This window comes from Marmota marmota, unplaced genomic scaffold (assembly GCF_001458135.2).
Source record: "Marmota marmota marmota unplaced genomic scaffold, marMar, whole genome shotgun sequence".
In the NCBI taxonomy this organism is placed as follows: Eukaryota; Metazoa; Chordata; class Mammalia; order Rodentia; family Sciuridae; genus Marmota; species Marmota marmota.
The window spans coordinates 27,181,568-27,198,665 of NW_026000142.1; the positions used below are offsets into that span (position 1 = coordinate 27,181,568).

The window sequence follows — 17,098 nt, forward strand, 5'->3', positions numbered from 1 at the left end:
GTAGTTACTGAAGTAGAACACTGACATCTGCTTCCTATCTGCAAAGAAGCAAAAAGGCGGGTATGACCAATTACATATTCTTATTTTCTGATTTTTGTAAAGCGAAAGGAAATACCCATTTATGAGAAGAGTTGGATTTAAAAAAATTAACTGAACACATAGAGAACTGTTAATTTCATCATGCCTGTGAGCTATGATTAAAAAAAAAAAAAATAAAAAGAAGAAGTTGTTTAGAGGACATCTGAATTCCTGACTATTAACTTTAAGTATTTTGCATTAGCTTTCTGTCACTGTGACAAAATGCCTGACATGCACACCCTAAAGGAATAAAGATTTATTTTGGCTCAGTTTCATGGGTTTCAGTTCATGGTTGGCTACGGGCCTGTAAAGAGGCATAGTATCATAGTGGGGAGGGATAGTGGAATAGAGCTGCTCACCTAATGGTAGCCAGAAAGCAGACAAAAAGAAAGGGTTCAGGGACGAAATTACCCTTCAAAGGCATGCCCTCAGTGTGACCTACTTCTTTTCAAGCCCACATTCTAATAGTCAATTCAGCTATGAAATCATCAATGGATTAATACATTGATAGAGTTAGCACCTTGATGATACAGTCACTTCCTAAAAGTCCTACCTCTGAATACTGCTGCATTGGGGACCAAATCTTCAAAACATGAACCTTTTGGGGATGCTGCTGCACTGGAGACCAAATTAATAAACATAATTCATAAACATAATTAATAAACATAATTCAGATCTAAACCTTAACAACAGGACAAGAGATTTACAAGCACAGTAAAAATAAGCTTAAGAATTCTTAAAGCAGTAATGCAGTTTATTCAAAACCAGGAAGCAAAAGCCAAAGGGGAATAAAATGCAATGGAAAAGTAATTTAAAAAATGATAGTGGGGTGTGTGTGTGTGTGTGTGTGTGTGTGTGTGTAGGATCTAAATTACTAAATTGTTTACTTTTTCTATAGTTTTTATTCTCTTATTCTGACATAATTTCAGCCATACAGAAATTGCAAGATAGTACAAAGAATTCCTACGGTACTTCATTCAAATCCCCAATGTTAACATCTTACTGCATTTACTTTATCCTTTTTTTTTCTTCTTTCGTTGTCAATTTTCCCTCCCTTTGAAGATGCCCTTTTATAACTGAATACACCATTGTGTCTTCTAAAAATAAGTTCATTCTTTTCCATAGTGCAATTATATAAAAAATCAATATTGCTACAATACTGTTATCTAACCTACAGACCTTATACAGATCTCAATGTTTTTTTTTTTTTGGTGGGGGGCGTGGGTACTGGGGATTGAACTCAGCGGCACTCAACCACTGAGCCACATCCTCAGCCCTATTTTGTATTTTATTTAGAGACAGGGTCTCACTGAGTTGCTTAGTACCTTGCTTTTGCTGAGGCTGGCTTTGAACTCACAATCCTCCTACCTCAGCCTCCTGAGCCTATGGGACTACAGGCGTATGCCACCGTGCCCAGCTCAGTATGTTCTTTATATCAAAAGAAACTCCCATATTAGACACTGCATTCAATAGTCACCTCTTTAGTCTCCTTTAATCTGGAATAGCTCTTTAGAATTTTTTAAATGTTCATAATATTGACACTGTTAAACAGTAGAGGCCAGTTATTATGTAGAAATTCTTTCAATTTAGATTTGTCTGATGTTCTTATCATCAGATTAAAGTATGTATTTTGGGCAGGATCATCAGACATGTTATTTTCTTCTCCTGTATCTCATAGCAGACACAGGATGTTGATTTGTTCCATTACTATTCTTGTTAACCTCTATCACTTGGCTTAAGGTGGTGACTTCCAAGTTTCTTCTCTATTTATTACCATTATTTTTATGTTTGAAACTAATAAACACTTAATGGGGAGGTATCTGAGATTATGGATGTATATTACCCAAAATCTTTTTACTTATTAGGTTGGCGTCTATTGATGATTCTTGCCAAATGGTGAATTTTTTTTTCCCAGTGCAGAGAATCAAACCCATATTTGGCAAGAATTCTAGCACTGAGCCACATCCCCAGCCCAAATGTTTTGTTGTCATTATTGAGATGGGTCTCAGTGTGTTTCCTGGGCTGGTCTCAAGCCCTGTTATTGAGAGATCCTCCACCCCAGCCTTCCAAGTGCTGGGACTACAGAAGCAAGCCACTACCTTCGGCTCCTTCTACAATTGTTTTAGGTGGCTTCCTACTCTAAGGAAGAATTTTTTCACTTTCCAATTTATATATCTGACTATTTAGCAGTATGGACTTATGGATTTTTATTTTATTTAGTGGGTTATAATCCCTTATTGCTATTATCCATTTTTATTCTTTAATTATTCCTGATTTGGCCAGTATGCATGTCTTCAGGTAGGCTCATTTGTCCTTTGAAACTGCTGTCATAATTCCTTGTGCAATTCCTTACTTTTGGGTACAAGAATGTGTTTTAGGCTCTTTTTGTATCTTCTTTGCTCCAGCATTCAAATCAGCCATTTCTTGGAGAATCTGTAGTTTCTTTAGTGAAGAATAATATTTGAAAACTAAGATCCTAATGCTGGTTATGGTCATTACTACTGGTATGTCATTGATTCTAGGCCCTCTAAGTGGACAGAGTTAGAAACAGGTACATGAATATTTGCATCTACACAAATTCATATCAATTTCTATGTGTACTTTTACATATTTAAAACCATGTACTTATACATGATCATGGCTCTCTGTTTCTGCTAAAACACATCATGTGTCCAATTTGCAATAAAATTTCTATCCTTAATAATTCTGTTAATACTAAGGCTAAACTTTTGTCATAAATTAATTTAACATTGCTACCGAAGAGTTTTTAACAATGTACTTATGATCATCCATTTTCAAGTCTGTCATAAGTTGTTTGAATTCCAGTCCCTTATGACCTAGTTAAATCATCCCCTCCCCATGTGGTTGAGATACAGCCCACTTGTTCCTCATCTCACTGGTCCCAAACCTAACACACAGCTGCTAACCATGATAAAACTTAATGGTCAACACCAGAACATTATAAGTAAACTCCTCCCCCCTTCACATGTGTTTTCTTTAAACCAGACAATTCACAACCCCTGCAGGAATATCTAAGGGATAAGGCCCATGAACCTTAATTAAGGCACAGATAGGTCCTCTCTTATTTGCTCCTATATGTTGGTTGAGCTCCTCCAGACTTCTCATCAGGCACCCTCCATTACCATCCCTAAACTCTCTGGTATATGTAATACATTTCTTCTGTTTCATGTATTTGTTTCACCTCTTCATTAGTGTCTCATTTAACTGACACACCCATGTCTAACTTCCTCCCTACATCTTGCTCCCCAGGTCAGGTCTCTTCTAAATAGTGGCTGTTGTGGCTCATGGCTACTCTCGGCAGAGAGATCTCAAGACCAATTTAGGCAGAAATCGTAACAAGAAATAAAACATCACAACTTAAGCTTATTTATTTCTAGCAAATTTATGCTAAGAGTAAAAATTATATAATCATGTTTTTTTAAGCCAAAAATGAATCACAAAAGGTGATTTATTTTTGGCTTAAAAAAGCAAAAATGAAAACCACAGGAGAATTTAGGACAATTTGTTTGTGTTTATCTTCAATCGAACAACTTATTAAGTATTTCAAAAAACTTTCAATACACATGCATGAACAAAGTATAGTTATTTAACATTGGATATAATGAGTCTGAGCAAATGGATACACAAGAGATTTCAATAATGGTGTCAAAGAAATGACTTATCCACTCTTATGCATAATATCAACATTAATAATTTTGCTGCATATGAACTGTTTCTCAAACCTGTTGAGATCTTACAAAATAAATTATTAGCATTAGACAACTATTTTGCATAATAAACACCACTAAGGGACTGCGAGTGTTCCTCAGTTGTAGAGGAACTTGCCTGGCATGCATGAGATCCTGGCTTCTATCCCTGGCACCACACACACACACACACACACAAAAAACCCAAACTACCAAGTCATTGTTGAGCTTTGGCACCTGTAGCTTTGTTTTTCTAATTCTTATAACATTTCTCTTAAGATTTAAGGGGGATCTTAAAGTTTTTAACCATCTTTGTATAAAGTTGTTGTTATAGTTTAAATATTAGGAGTCCCCCAAAAGCTCATGTGTGAGACCATGCAAGAAGGTCTAGAGGTGAAATGATTGAGTTTTGAGAGCTTTTACCCAATCAGTGATTTAATCCCCTAGCAGGGATTAACTGAGTGGTAACTGCATGCTTGTAGGTTGCAGCTGGAGGAGGTGGGTCACTGGGGTGCGTGCCTTTGGAGTATATATTTGGTGAGCTGAGCCTAGGCTCTCTCTGCTTCCTGATCATCATGTGAGCCACTTCCCTTCACTATACTCTTCTGCCTTGAAATCCTGCCTCACCTTGAGCCCTAAGGAATGGAGCAAGCTGTCGGTGGCCTGAGACCTCCAACATAAAACTGTGAGCTCCAACATAAACTTTTCCTCCTTAAAATTATTCTTGTCAGGTCCTTTGGTTGCAGCAACAAAAAAGTCATCTAAAAATATACTACATATATCTGCAGAATAACAAGAGTTCAGATGGCAAATGGAAGAAAGCTATCAGGAATCCATTTGCAAAGGTTCAGAGGCTTGGCATTACTTTGAAAGAACCAAACCACCTTGAACATTTATTGTTATTATGCTATTTACACAATTAGCCTGGCACTGTGGACTTGCAAATATGTGATATAAGATCATGGCCACCCACAAATCTGCCTAATCACATTGCCTCTTAAAAGACTGTACCACTCAAACTAAAACTTGAAATAAAGTTCTTGCATATACCATACTTGAAACCCTTGCTCTGTTCCTAACCTTTTAGAATCAGCCTCAATTCCCCCATCCACCGGGAAACTGCCTGGGTACCCAGCTCAGAGGGGTTTCTCCAACCTCTAACTTGCCGCACTTATAGGCTGTAGTGGTTGCTTGGTACTCATTAACAGATGTTTTAAATATCTTCTCATCATAAGATATTGCACAGAAAATTTAGAATTCCTCACTGACATGATCACAATGAGAAATAAAACCAACAGGGCAGGAACTACACTGTGTTAATTCACTCTTTGGAATGAATGTTCAGAGTGATGCTTACAACACTGAGCCTCATGACTCCCATTGATGGACTGTGTGGGCTAATGCTGGACACCTGCTCCCCAACTCAACCATCACTGCTATGAGGCCTGGAACTTCACATTTTTCTTGTCCCATTGGAAATGTAATTTCATCCCATTTCCTATTTGATTTTTTTTAACAAGGTATATAACATGCATAGCATGCCAGTGAGTGTACAGCTTGGTGAATTTTTTACATATGCTTCCCACCACTCTGTTCAGTGCTGAATTTTATTCTTCTCCAAGTTCTGTGTTCTTTGACAGTTAAGGATTTAAATATCTCTTGCACTTATCTTTTTACCCACCATGTTTCCAGTTATATTTCCTGCAACCCAGAGGTCTCCCTGGGACCCTTCTCAGTCATTGATCCCATTAAAGGTAAACACTGTTGTGACCTTACCATATGTTATGCCTCTTCTTAAACATTGTATAAATGGAATCATACCATATGCTTTTGGTTGGTTTCTTTTACTCATCATTGTGTCCATGAAAATATCATTAGCATGATATACAGCAATGTTTATTTTTTCACTGCCTATGTAGTGTCCTACTATTCTTACACATGCTTTGTACTGAAATTTTATTTATCATGGGTATGTACATCAAAATGGGGTTACTACAGCTGGGCTCAGTGGCTAATCCCAATGGCCTGGGAGACTGAGGCAGGAGGAACACGAGTTCAAAGCCAGCCTCAGCAAAAGCAATGCACTAAACAACTCAGTGAGACCCTGTCTCTAAATAAAATACAAAATAGGGCTGGGGATGTGGGTCAGTGGTCGAGTGCTCCTGAGTTCAATCCCTGGTACCCCCCCCCCAAATGGGGTTACTTTCATGGTCTAGGTTTATATTCAGTTTTAATAGAGACCCTCAAATAGTTTCTGAAAGAGATTGTATCAATTATACTCTGCTGGGCCTTATGTTAGAGACTGAAACACACCCAGGATTATTATGTTATAACTCTCCTGAAATTCCCTAAATCAGGATTCCTACTTCTGTCTTTATGTGCTATGTAAAGTAGTACTGATTTATAAATGACCTTAGTTGTCAAGTGTCAGTGTGTCAGAAGTTGAACTTTTCTGGGACGTGGAAGTGATAAAATCATTTTTGTCTTAATGCATCAGCCCAAATCAAAAACATTATATTGTTTTGCTTAAGCTTTTTGGCTCTTTGCTTTTCACCAAGGGTCAGTTGACTCCTCTTTTTTTCTTCATTTCCCGTGAATAATTCTTGTGCCAATCTTTAAGTCTTTGACTTAACTTAGCCAAGAGGTAGAGAAAAGGCAGAGTGGGCAGACAATGCAGGGAAACTCTAAGGCAGTAAACATGTGAATCAGGAGAAAATATGGGATTCTATAGAAGTAGTGCAGATGAGGAGATATTGTGGGTGAGTAGATGAAGTGGGTTTGTTGATAATATGATCCCTCACTAAACCTGGTTATATATAAAACTATGTTGGACTTCTTACAAAATGTGTAATAAATAGAGGTGTTTGTATCTAAGTTTTAGTTTCATGTCAGATTTGATGAGAACTGAGATATCAAGAAGTTTGTGAAGAATAATGAGGGTCATTAAATCTTAATTTAATAATAATGAGGGACATTAAATCTCTTTTTTAAAGAGTGAGAGAGAGAGAGAGAGAGAGAGAGAGAGAATTTTTTTAATATTTATTTTTTTTTAGTTTTCGGCGGGCACAACATCTTTGTTTGTATGTGGTGCTGAGGATCGAACCCGGGCTGCACGCATGCCAGGTGAGCACACTACTGCTTGAGCCACATCCCCAGCCTGGGACATTAAATCTTAATGCAGATATTTATACTGCACCCACTGGGCACTATGATAGGAGAGATTGTAATTATTAAATCTACTGAAATCGAATCTATCCCTTTAACTACTCTTTTGTTTTGAGCACCTCCTGTGTGCTGGATTGTGCTAGACACCTTAGGGATTCACAGACATAAAGCATAGGAAAGGCTCCTATTCTTTAGCTTTGATTGGGAACAAGAAGCTTGAAATGTTAAATGTCAATAAAATAGAATATGTGGGTGTGGAAGGATCAATCACTATGGAATGAGTTGATATGGAAAGACTTTTTGAAGGCAGTAAGACATGAGAGGGTCTATTTCATGCATATCCCCAGGTTGTATTCAATCTGTTTTTCTGTCCTTGAACTTTGCCCACATCCATTATGTATGTGTTCTTGGAATATTTTTGGCCTCCAAGGTTCCTCAAAGTGAACATGATCAGAACTACACGATTCTCTTCCCAGACCTAACCCTCTTTGGGTATTCTGTCTGCTGGTTCTCTTGTAAATGTCTCCTGACTTGCATCTTCTCCATTTTCATCTTCTCTCCATTAAGATAAGATATGAAGAGAGGCTGAACTACAGCAGTGGCAATGGGAAGAAGGAACAAATACATTAAGCAGAGATATTAAAGAAATGTAAAATTTTGGACTTAATGTCTGAGTGGATGGAGGTGAGGGAAAGATTCTAAATTGTTGTTTAGATTCTTATAGGACATTGGCTAAATTATAGTAGAGGAAGTGACAGAAGAAGCAACAGATCTGAAGGGAATGTCTACTGTGTGGATTTGAGCTTTCCAGGAAAGTCCCTGGCTAGAGATGTAGACACAGTATCACTTGATAGTTTTCAGATTGCTTTCTGGAAAGATTGCAACTTCCTATTTTTGTGTATTTGAACAGCATCATCTACCACTGCATATTTATAAACAGATACTGCCATTGTTGACCTGATTGCATACTTTTAAGATTACTTATTTTAAAACTTGCCTAGGTGTCCATCAGTGGATGAATGGATAAAGAAAATGTATGTACACACAATGGAGTTTTATTCAGCCATAAAAAAAAAATGAAGTTATGTCATTTGCAGGAAAATGGATGGAACTTGAGAACATTGTGTTAAATAAAATAAGCCAAACTCAAAGTCAGAGATCATATGTTTTCTCTCATATGTGGAAATAAGAGAGAAAAAAAGGAAAAGAAAGGTGGAGGGGAGGAATCTCATGAAAATCAGGGAGATCAGTAGATTAAAGGAAGGGGGGAATGTGCTGGGAAGTGATTGGCCAAATTATATTAATATATTGTGTGCATGTATGAAAATGTAACCAGGAATCCCATCATTAGGTACAATTATAATGTACCAGTTTAAAAAATGGGGAAACTATTACTTCTTTACTAGGATATTCACATACTCAAAAGATATTTTTTATATATTTGGTTCTCTTAATGCTAATTAAACTTTTTAAAAATTTTAATTCCTGAAAATATTGGTGCTTTTCTGATAACTGTCAAACCTTCACTCATTTTCTTTCTTTCTTTTTTTTTGTGTGGAGGGGGTGGGTGTTACTGGGTTTTGAACTCAGAAGCACTCAACCACTTAGCCACATCCCCAGCCCTATTTTATATTTTATTTAGAGACAGGGTCTCAGCACCTTGCTTTTTCTTTTTTTTTGATAGGGCTGGCTTTGAACTCTTGATCCTCCTGCCTCAGCCTCTCAAGCTGCTGGTATTACAGGCTTGCGTCACTGCGTCTGGCCCTTCACTCATTTTCTATAGGGTTGTTGATGAGTTTCTTGAAATAATTCCTAATGACATTTAGAATATTTTCAAGGAATTAAAATGGTTTCTATTTGATAACTTGATCAAGTAACTGATTACAAAGATGATAAGACTCCCCCATCAAGGAGCTTACAGTCAAAATAGTTTTAAGCCTGTGACTTTTCTAATTATTCCATAAGGAATAGGAATTTTGAGATGTCATTTCCAGGTTAAATGTTCTAAAAAATTGAACTTGCCCTGTTATACATCTGGGCAGAACCATTAAGGCAAGCCAGTCTTCCATTTCTTACCTTAGTACACGTTGCCCTTGACATTATTCACTTGGCAGTCACACATCTAAACACTGCTATTTTAAGCTTTGAAAAATTAACTTTTAAAATAAAGTTTATATTAAAATGAAAAATAAAGATAAATATGTAACATTCTGTGAATTACATATTTATTTGCTTCCTTACTTTTTTCTTTATCACACCTCATTAATAGCTATACTCATGAGAGTGTGTTTTTAAGAAACTGTGAAATTTCTTTTTAAAATCTTTATATAAATCTTTCTATTGGCAAACTTTCACTATTTCATCACACTTCCAGGAATCCTTACAAGAATAATTTTTCAAGATTTTATTTAGCTATCAGAAGACTTTAAATAGACTGAAAGTTTATTAAACAATAGAGATAGGTTCCACTATTCACATAGAGGTATGTTGTTTTGTTCTGTTTTGTTTCTGTTGTTTCTTTTACTCTGACACTGGGGTGGGAATTTAAAATTCTTTCCAGTATGGGAGAAGTCCTTGGGATGTGCCATGAATGCACTTTACATATGTGGGTATCAATGTAGTTATATTTACAAAGATTAAAGATTTATATTAGGATTACAAGCATACAGGGCATGTTTTATTTTGTAGAGCAGATTAACACCCCTAAATTCAATCAGTAAAATAATGTGCTATAGAACAGAGCAGAGAAAGGAAGTTCTCCTTTGAGGGTATCTTTATTCTTGTCACTTTCAAAAAATGATAATCATGAAGATTGGTTCTGATCAGGAATCCTGGATGTTATCAGAGAACTATCTGAACAGACTGTGATTTATGGCAAGTGGGAGTCAGAAGAGCATTGAAAATTGGGGAGAACTCATAGTTCCTCTCCCCTCTATCCACAAGGTTATCTTCTGTTACTCACTCTGAAAGTCTTTACTGAACATCTACAATAATGCCAGCCTGGCAATAGGAAAGATGAAAGTGTGGCAGTGGACCTGCTGTCCCTCATCTATATGGTTCATTTTTTTTTAGTTGTAGATGGACACAATATCTTTATTTTTATTTGTTTATATTTATGTAGTACTGGGTATCGAACCCAGGGTCTCACGCATGCAAGGCAATCACTCTGCCACTGAGCTACAACCCTAGCCCTGTACAGTTAATTTTTCTTTCTTCCTCTTTATCTGCTTCTATTCCTTTACTGATATAATGGGGACCTTGTGTGCATATATGCACATGTTTATTTTTAGGTATATTTAACAAGGTGTCAATTCTTTATTTTTTATTTTTAAGCTACTATTATAACAACTTGATTACATATTGAAAATAATCTAAACTTGGATACTAGTTTATGCAAGTAAACATATCACAGATGTTGCATTTTAAGATGAGGAATAGGAGAAATAACTAATGGTATTTTTTTTTTCATTTGTGAAAGAAAATTCTTGAGAGAGAAAGTAAATAGACTTGTATAACAAATTAGAGTAAATAAATAAATTTTAAAAATAAAAAAAGAAAGAAAACTTGTGACTCTCAGTAGAAAATGTGCATCTTGCAAAACATGGTACCTTTAGTAATCCAGGAACTATTCAAATATATTAGGAATTAAAGAAGGAAGCTTAAGGATTAAAATTAAGAAAAACCTTTTACACTATATATATATATGGTAGGGCAGGGGTATAGCTCAATGGTTGAATGCTTGCCTAGCATGCACAGGGCTCTGGGTTTGATCCTCCAGCACTATAAGAGGGGGAGAAGAAGGAAATAAAGGAACAGAAAAAAATATTTAAAAAAACAGATGAAGAGAAGGTACTGTTGTCTGTTGGGTAGATTATATGGAGTATAAACAGAAGTGAGTAGGACTGGAAATTTGACCATCTGGTATGTCATCTGAATGTACAGGTGACATCAGTTAAATGAATCAACACTAGAAAAGTCACTGAAGGCAAAGCTATCAATCACCAGAGTTTTCATTAGCCAAGCAAGATCAGGTTTTCAGTGGTAAAGCAGTGAGATGCAAGCCAGAAAAGGAAATTAAAGAACAGTATCTAGGAGACAGGTAATAAAGTTTTTTCAGTCACAAATTAGCTTTTTTTCTTAAAGCTATTTTAAATTTGTAAATTATGCACATAGTACAAAATTCAAAAGGTGCATAAACATATTCAGTGCAAACTAAGACTCCCACCCGGTTTCACAATCCAAAGTCAATGTCCCCAGAGCAAACATGATTAACCATCTTTTTAAAAAAATTTTTTTTGAGTTATAGATGAACATAGTACCTTTATTTTATTTATTTATTTTTATGTGGTGCTGAGGATCCAACCCAGTGCCTCACACGTGCAAGGCAAGCACTCTACCACTGAGCTACAACCCCAGCCCTGATTAACCATCCTTTGTACAGCCTTACAGAAAGTCTATTCCCAAACAAGTAAGTGGTAGTAATGATGAATGCAGTTACTTTTTCCCCACATACATAATTTTTATATTTTTATGATTTTCATAGTATTTTAATGAAAATGGAACATGCTTTAATCAGTTTTGCTATAAGACTTTTAGGTCATAGGTTAAATAACCTTATATATACATCATTTCACACTGGAGTAATCATTAAAAGGGCATATTAATAATGGCATTGCTGGGTCAATAAGTTTGCTTAATTTTTAAAAATCTTTAATTGAGATAAAATATACTACTTTTAAGTATATAGTTGACTAGCATGAATTTTATTCACATTGTTGCACAACCAATTCTCCAGAACTTTTGCACATTCAAAACAAACTATGTTCATTAAATAATAATTCCCTAATTCCTCTGCCCTAGCCCCACAACCACCATCCTACTTTCTATTTCCATGAAGGTGACTACTCCAGGTCCCTCCTATAAATGGAATCCTACAGTATTTCTCTTTTGGCAGCTGACTTATTTTACTTTGAATAATGTCATCAAGCTTCATCCATGTTGCAGCACACATCTGAATTGGTTCTTCTTAAGATTAAATAATTCATTGTATATTTATACTACATTTAGCTTATCCGTTCATCTGTCAGTGAACACTTGGGTTGCTTCCATCTCTTGGCTATTATGAATAATGGTGCTATGAACGAGGGTATACAAATATCTCTTCAAGATAGTGATTTCAGTTTTGTTATCATTTTTTGGATATACACCCAGAAGTGGAATGCTGGATCATGAGCTTTTGTGTTTAAAATTTGTTTTTATTACCAAGGTATTCTCCCTAGGTGTTGTGACAATTTACATTCCCACTGTAAGAGTGTATCCCTTTATTCATACTAGCACTGTGTGCCAACTAACATTTTTGAACTTTGTTATTCCTTTTTTTTGTTTTGTTTTTTTAATTCTTTATTCTTTTTGGTTATACATGACAGTAGAACGTATTCTGACACATCATACATACATGAAGTATAACTTCCCCTTCTTGTGGTTGAACATGATGTGGAGTTACACTGGTTATGTATTCATATATGAATGTAGAAAAATTATGTCTGATTCATTCTACTGTCTTTCCCATTCTCATCCTCCCTCCCTTCCCTCCACTCCCCCCATCCAATCTAGTGAACCTGACCTTTGTTATTCTGATAGGGAAAAAAGTCATTATATCAGCCTTTATATTTATCTGAAAATCAGTGAGTAAAATATGAGTGAATGAATATATTTAAAACTGTTTTAAAGTATATTAATACAAAATTTTAGGTATAGGAAGGCCAACAAGTCAGGAGATTGTTGCCACTGAAATGACAACTATTCACAGTTTCCAAGAGGAGGGGCCAGAATATACCATGGGGGCATCAGGTGAAGGGGTGTCACATGGGGAAATACAGGGATAGGTCAGGAGGAGGGAGGAAAATGGTTTTCTGCCAAGGGACAGGCAAGGAGGATAAGCAGTTTAGAACTGAACCATTTGGATAATTTCAGTCGGTTCTGGGGCACAGGTACAGTTCTTAGTTGTCTAATACCTGGCACTGGGGTGCTTAGGGCCAGTGGAGGTGTAGACTCTGGATTAGTTTGCATTTGAAAAGTGTGCCTCCAGGAAGAGGACTGGGGAGGGGTAGATGAGGGAGGCAGGAAGCCAAAGGCAAGGTGACTCAGGCATCATTTATCAGGTTGTCCAGAACTAGGTGTATCTGGCATATATATGTAGGTCAAATGTTAAAGCATTGACTTTGCAGAAGTTAGAAATGTGGTTAATACAAAGACCTATTTGTAATTCCATTCTTGTGAACTCTCTTCACATTCTTTCTTCTGTTCTTTATTGGATGATTTTTTTTTTCCATATAGGTTCATAGGAACTCTTTATACATTTGATAAGTGGGCCTTTGTGTATACTATTCATTGCTTTCTGTGTTTATTGGGGGTTTTTTTGTTGTTCTGTTTTTAGTTTGCTTATAATTAGTTTTGCCCCATGTAGTTTATTTTTTAATAATATGCCTGAGTTTTATCTTTATTCACAACTTCGGGATTTTGTGTCATACTTTAAAAGACCTTTGTTACTCTGAGGTTATAAATTTATTTCCTGTGTTTTCTTCTAGTACCTTGATGATTTGAGTCATCATATTTTAACCTTTGTCCATCCGGTATATAAGTTGGCATAAGAGGAAATGGAAAGGAGATACCAGCAACAAACTTAGAACCCAATGCCAAGTCCATCATCTACTGAGGCAAAAGTCCTTTTTATATTCTCAGCCCATACATACCCAGATGGAGGTAAACAGGGATACCTGGGCAGCATCAGAAATAGGAAATGAGGGCATACAAGAATTACCTGATATTAAACTTCAGATTAAGAAGATAGGCATTTTGCTACCTATAAAGGATATAACTAAGAATGAACAGGCTTGGTGGGGTGGGGGATAATCTCTGATATCAACGGGAAGTGAGAGAGTGGGTCAGAGGAAATGGCTCTTAGTTCTTGCTCTGTACATACTAGCAGGGAAGCTTTCAGCAAGTTGTTCAAGTTCTCTGAGGTTTACTTTACATTGATACTACATATTTTAGCTCATGATCCTTCGTTACCTTGCTCTCTAGCACCTATTTTTTATTGCTTTATTTTTCCCCCCTGGTGGAAATCTTACACAGGGGCTCTTTATATATAAAAATAGATTTGTATGTGGCAGCCTGGGAGGTGAAGGACACAAGATGAAGGCCTTCTGTCTCTCCCTTTTCCTACTGTCTTCACCAACCTTGCCCAAACCCCACCCCCTAAGACACCCCTGGGGAAATCTCTTCTCTGGGCAGCTCAAGTGTGAACTGCATGAAACACTCCTCTGACTCCTACTTTGAGACAGATCTCACAGCACAGCATAAAGAAAATGCAGATCCACCTTCTTAAAGCCTTGGGAAGCAACATGAAGTTTCCTTTAGGAAATGGAGGAGTGAGTTCCACAGCACAACCAGCTGCAAACCTTCCTAAAATTCTCCATCAGAGCAGACGCCTCGCCACATTTTTTTACTCCTACTCTAAAAATCCTCCAGAAACTTGCCTTCCCACCCTCAGGCTGCATTTTTCTTTGTATCTCCACCCATCTTCTCCTTGATATCTTTGGCCATTTCATTATTTTTGTAAAGCAGTTTTCAGAGTTCCCTCCAGTTTTCCTTCGCAATCAGTGGTATCCTGCTGTCTTCTAAAAGGACAAGGCACAGAACTTAGGAATCAATAGGTAGTGGGGGAGACTGTGGATACTTAGGTCTGAATTTTCCCTTGCCTATTCATAAAAAAGATTGTCACCTGCTTGACCTTGCAGTCAAATACCTCTGCAGTCTCATCTGCCATTCCTTTCCCCCCATTTTTATTGTCCCTGCCACAAAGCCCATGCTCCAGCCAAATTAAATGATGCTCTTCTACTCCTTCCCAGTTTCCACATTGCTGGTGTCTTTGCTTATTCCCTGCCCAGGTCCCAGGTGAGGAGTGCTCTGCTCCCCCATTTCTGTGCTTCCAGATTCTTTAGGTCTTTCCAGGCCAGTTGGGATCCCACCTTTTTCTGGAAGCATTTCACTTCCTGACAAAATGTGGATCACCTCTGCTTCTGTAATCTCCACAGCAATGTAGTCATCTCATCTCACTTCTTTCCTATTTTTAAGCTAACCTAAAGTAGGCTCAGGAACTCTGAGAAGAGAAAATGATGGTACTCTTCTTTCACTATCTTGCATATAGCCAAGCTAAGATGTTCAAAAAGTAAATATCCATAGTAATTAGTAAAACACTCCATTAAATAATCACTCTATGAAATCAACACTTTAAAAAGCAAACTTAGAAATTTCTTCCAAGTTTCTGTATGCATTTGACATATTGATTCAACCTCAGTTCTCAGTAGTTTAGCTTTTTGAACTTAGAAAATTCATACAAGTATTCCAGTTTTGTCAGTAAAACCCCTAAAGGGAAGTGTGACATGGAAGTAATGATTATAAAATCCAAATCATACACATGCACAACCTTTTTCTTAAAGTGAAATTAAAAATGTAGCCCAAGATATAGAAAAGCAGAACTATTCTACTCAGACAGTATTTCACACATCATGTATTCTCCTGGCTTTTCCCCCAACCCGGCTTTCTTTGGCACTCCTAAAATATGTCTGTAGAAACTTCGGGTCACTGGGACAATTTGAAAACCTCTCAGCAGCTCAGCACATTAAATACCAACCCTGTATTCAACATGAAGGTATCTCTTTCCTGTCCAGCTTCCATAATTACTATGATATGGGGGCCCCTCTAGGTCTCTAAGAGAGGACTTAATCTGGTTTAAAAAATTTACTCAATGTGGGATAGAAATTTTAAAAGTAACCATCACCAACACCATTCATTTGTGATATGTTTTGTAAGAATTATTTTATACAAATAAAATTATTTTAACAAATAAAAATAAGAACTTTGGCATTTACATGAGAAGTCTTTCAGCTTCCAAAGAACTTACAAAGTGCTTTGTATGTGTTCATCAGTGAATTCTGCCACGTAACCATGGAGTAAAACAGTGTTTGGAGAGCATAAAAACTTGTTTGCCTTTTCTCTGGGTTGTTATAAATTTTGACTTAGCTTCAGGAAGACAATTTTTAACCACTAGGTTAAGTGGGGACATGAACACAATTTAAAATATATTAATTTTAAAAATATCTCCTGTCAAAAATTATATAATTGTTTTGATAAGACACAAAAGGAAATGATCCACCTTAAACTGAAATATAATTGGAATCATTTCCCACTTTCTGAGTTCATCAGAAAGTCAGTGGAAGGATGATAGTGAGGTTTACTGTATATGTACTTTATCCATGGAAAATCAGCCCATTTTGTCTAAAATACACCAAGAATGTTAGGAAAGCTGAAAACAGATAATAGTCCACAAATGATAAACAGTTCATAGATAACCAAGACTCCCCATTCAAATTCAGGAAAGATTTAGTGCAAAGCCTCATTGGGACATTAATCACAAGCAGAGATAACACTGGAAATACTCCTAGGAAAGTATCCAGTGTAGGGTTGGCACTCAGCTAGTGACAGCTGCTTAATATTAGTATGTGGAAGCAAGAATCTAAGCAAAAATAAAAACAGGTTAGCTTCACTAAAAAGAAAAAAATGCCATTACCAAATGGAAAATAAATGTAAGCAAATAATTTTGTGAGTCCTTCTTTGATAAACTTTTACAACATAAGCATAAATTACCTGCATCTTGGAGAATATGAGAAAGCCAAGTTTCAGAGAAATTTAAACCAGTTTGCAGATCCTATGTGTTTGTATATATGTTGCCTTTTGTAATAAACTATTCACTTTATACAGTATCATTCTTGTTAAAGAAAAATTTAAATATTAATGATTAAACCCAGATTTCTGAGTTTAGAAAATAATTTTGAAACTATGCACATAATAAACAAATGGTAAAATTGGATTCAAATAGTAAATACAAAGAAATATTGGTTATTTTGAAGGACTAAGACCAAAAAGGCTTATATGTTTATTTTTAAATGATTCTTTTTTAAATTTTATTTTATTTTTTTAATTTTTTATTGTTGGTTGTTCAAAACATTACAAATTTCTTGACATATCATATTCCACACTTTGATTCAAGTGGGTTATGAACTCCCACCTTCACCCCATACACAGAT

General features: G+C 36.3%; 1 protein-coding gene across 5 annotated transcripts in view; it reads left to right on the forward strand.

The window, feature by feature from the left end:
* Positions 1 to 17,098, forward strand: part of Ccdc146 (coiled-coil domain containing 146) — a 142,114-nt gene that overhangs the window by 24,216 nt on the left and 100,800 nt on the right. The window lies entirely within an intron of this gene.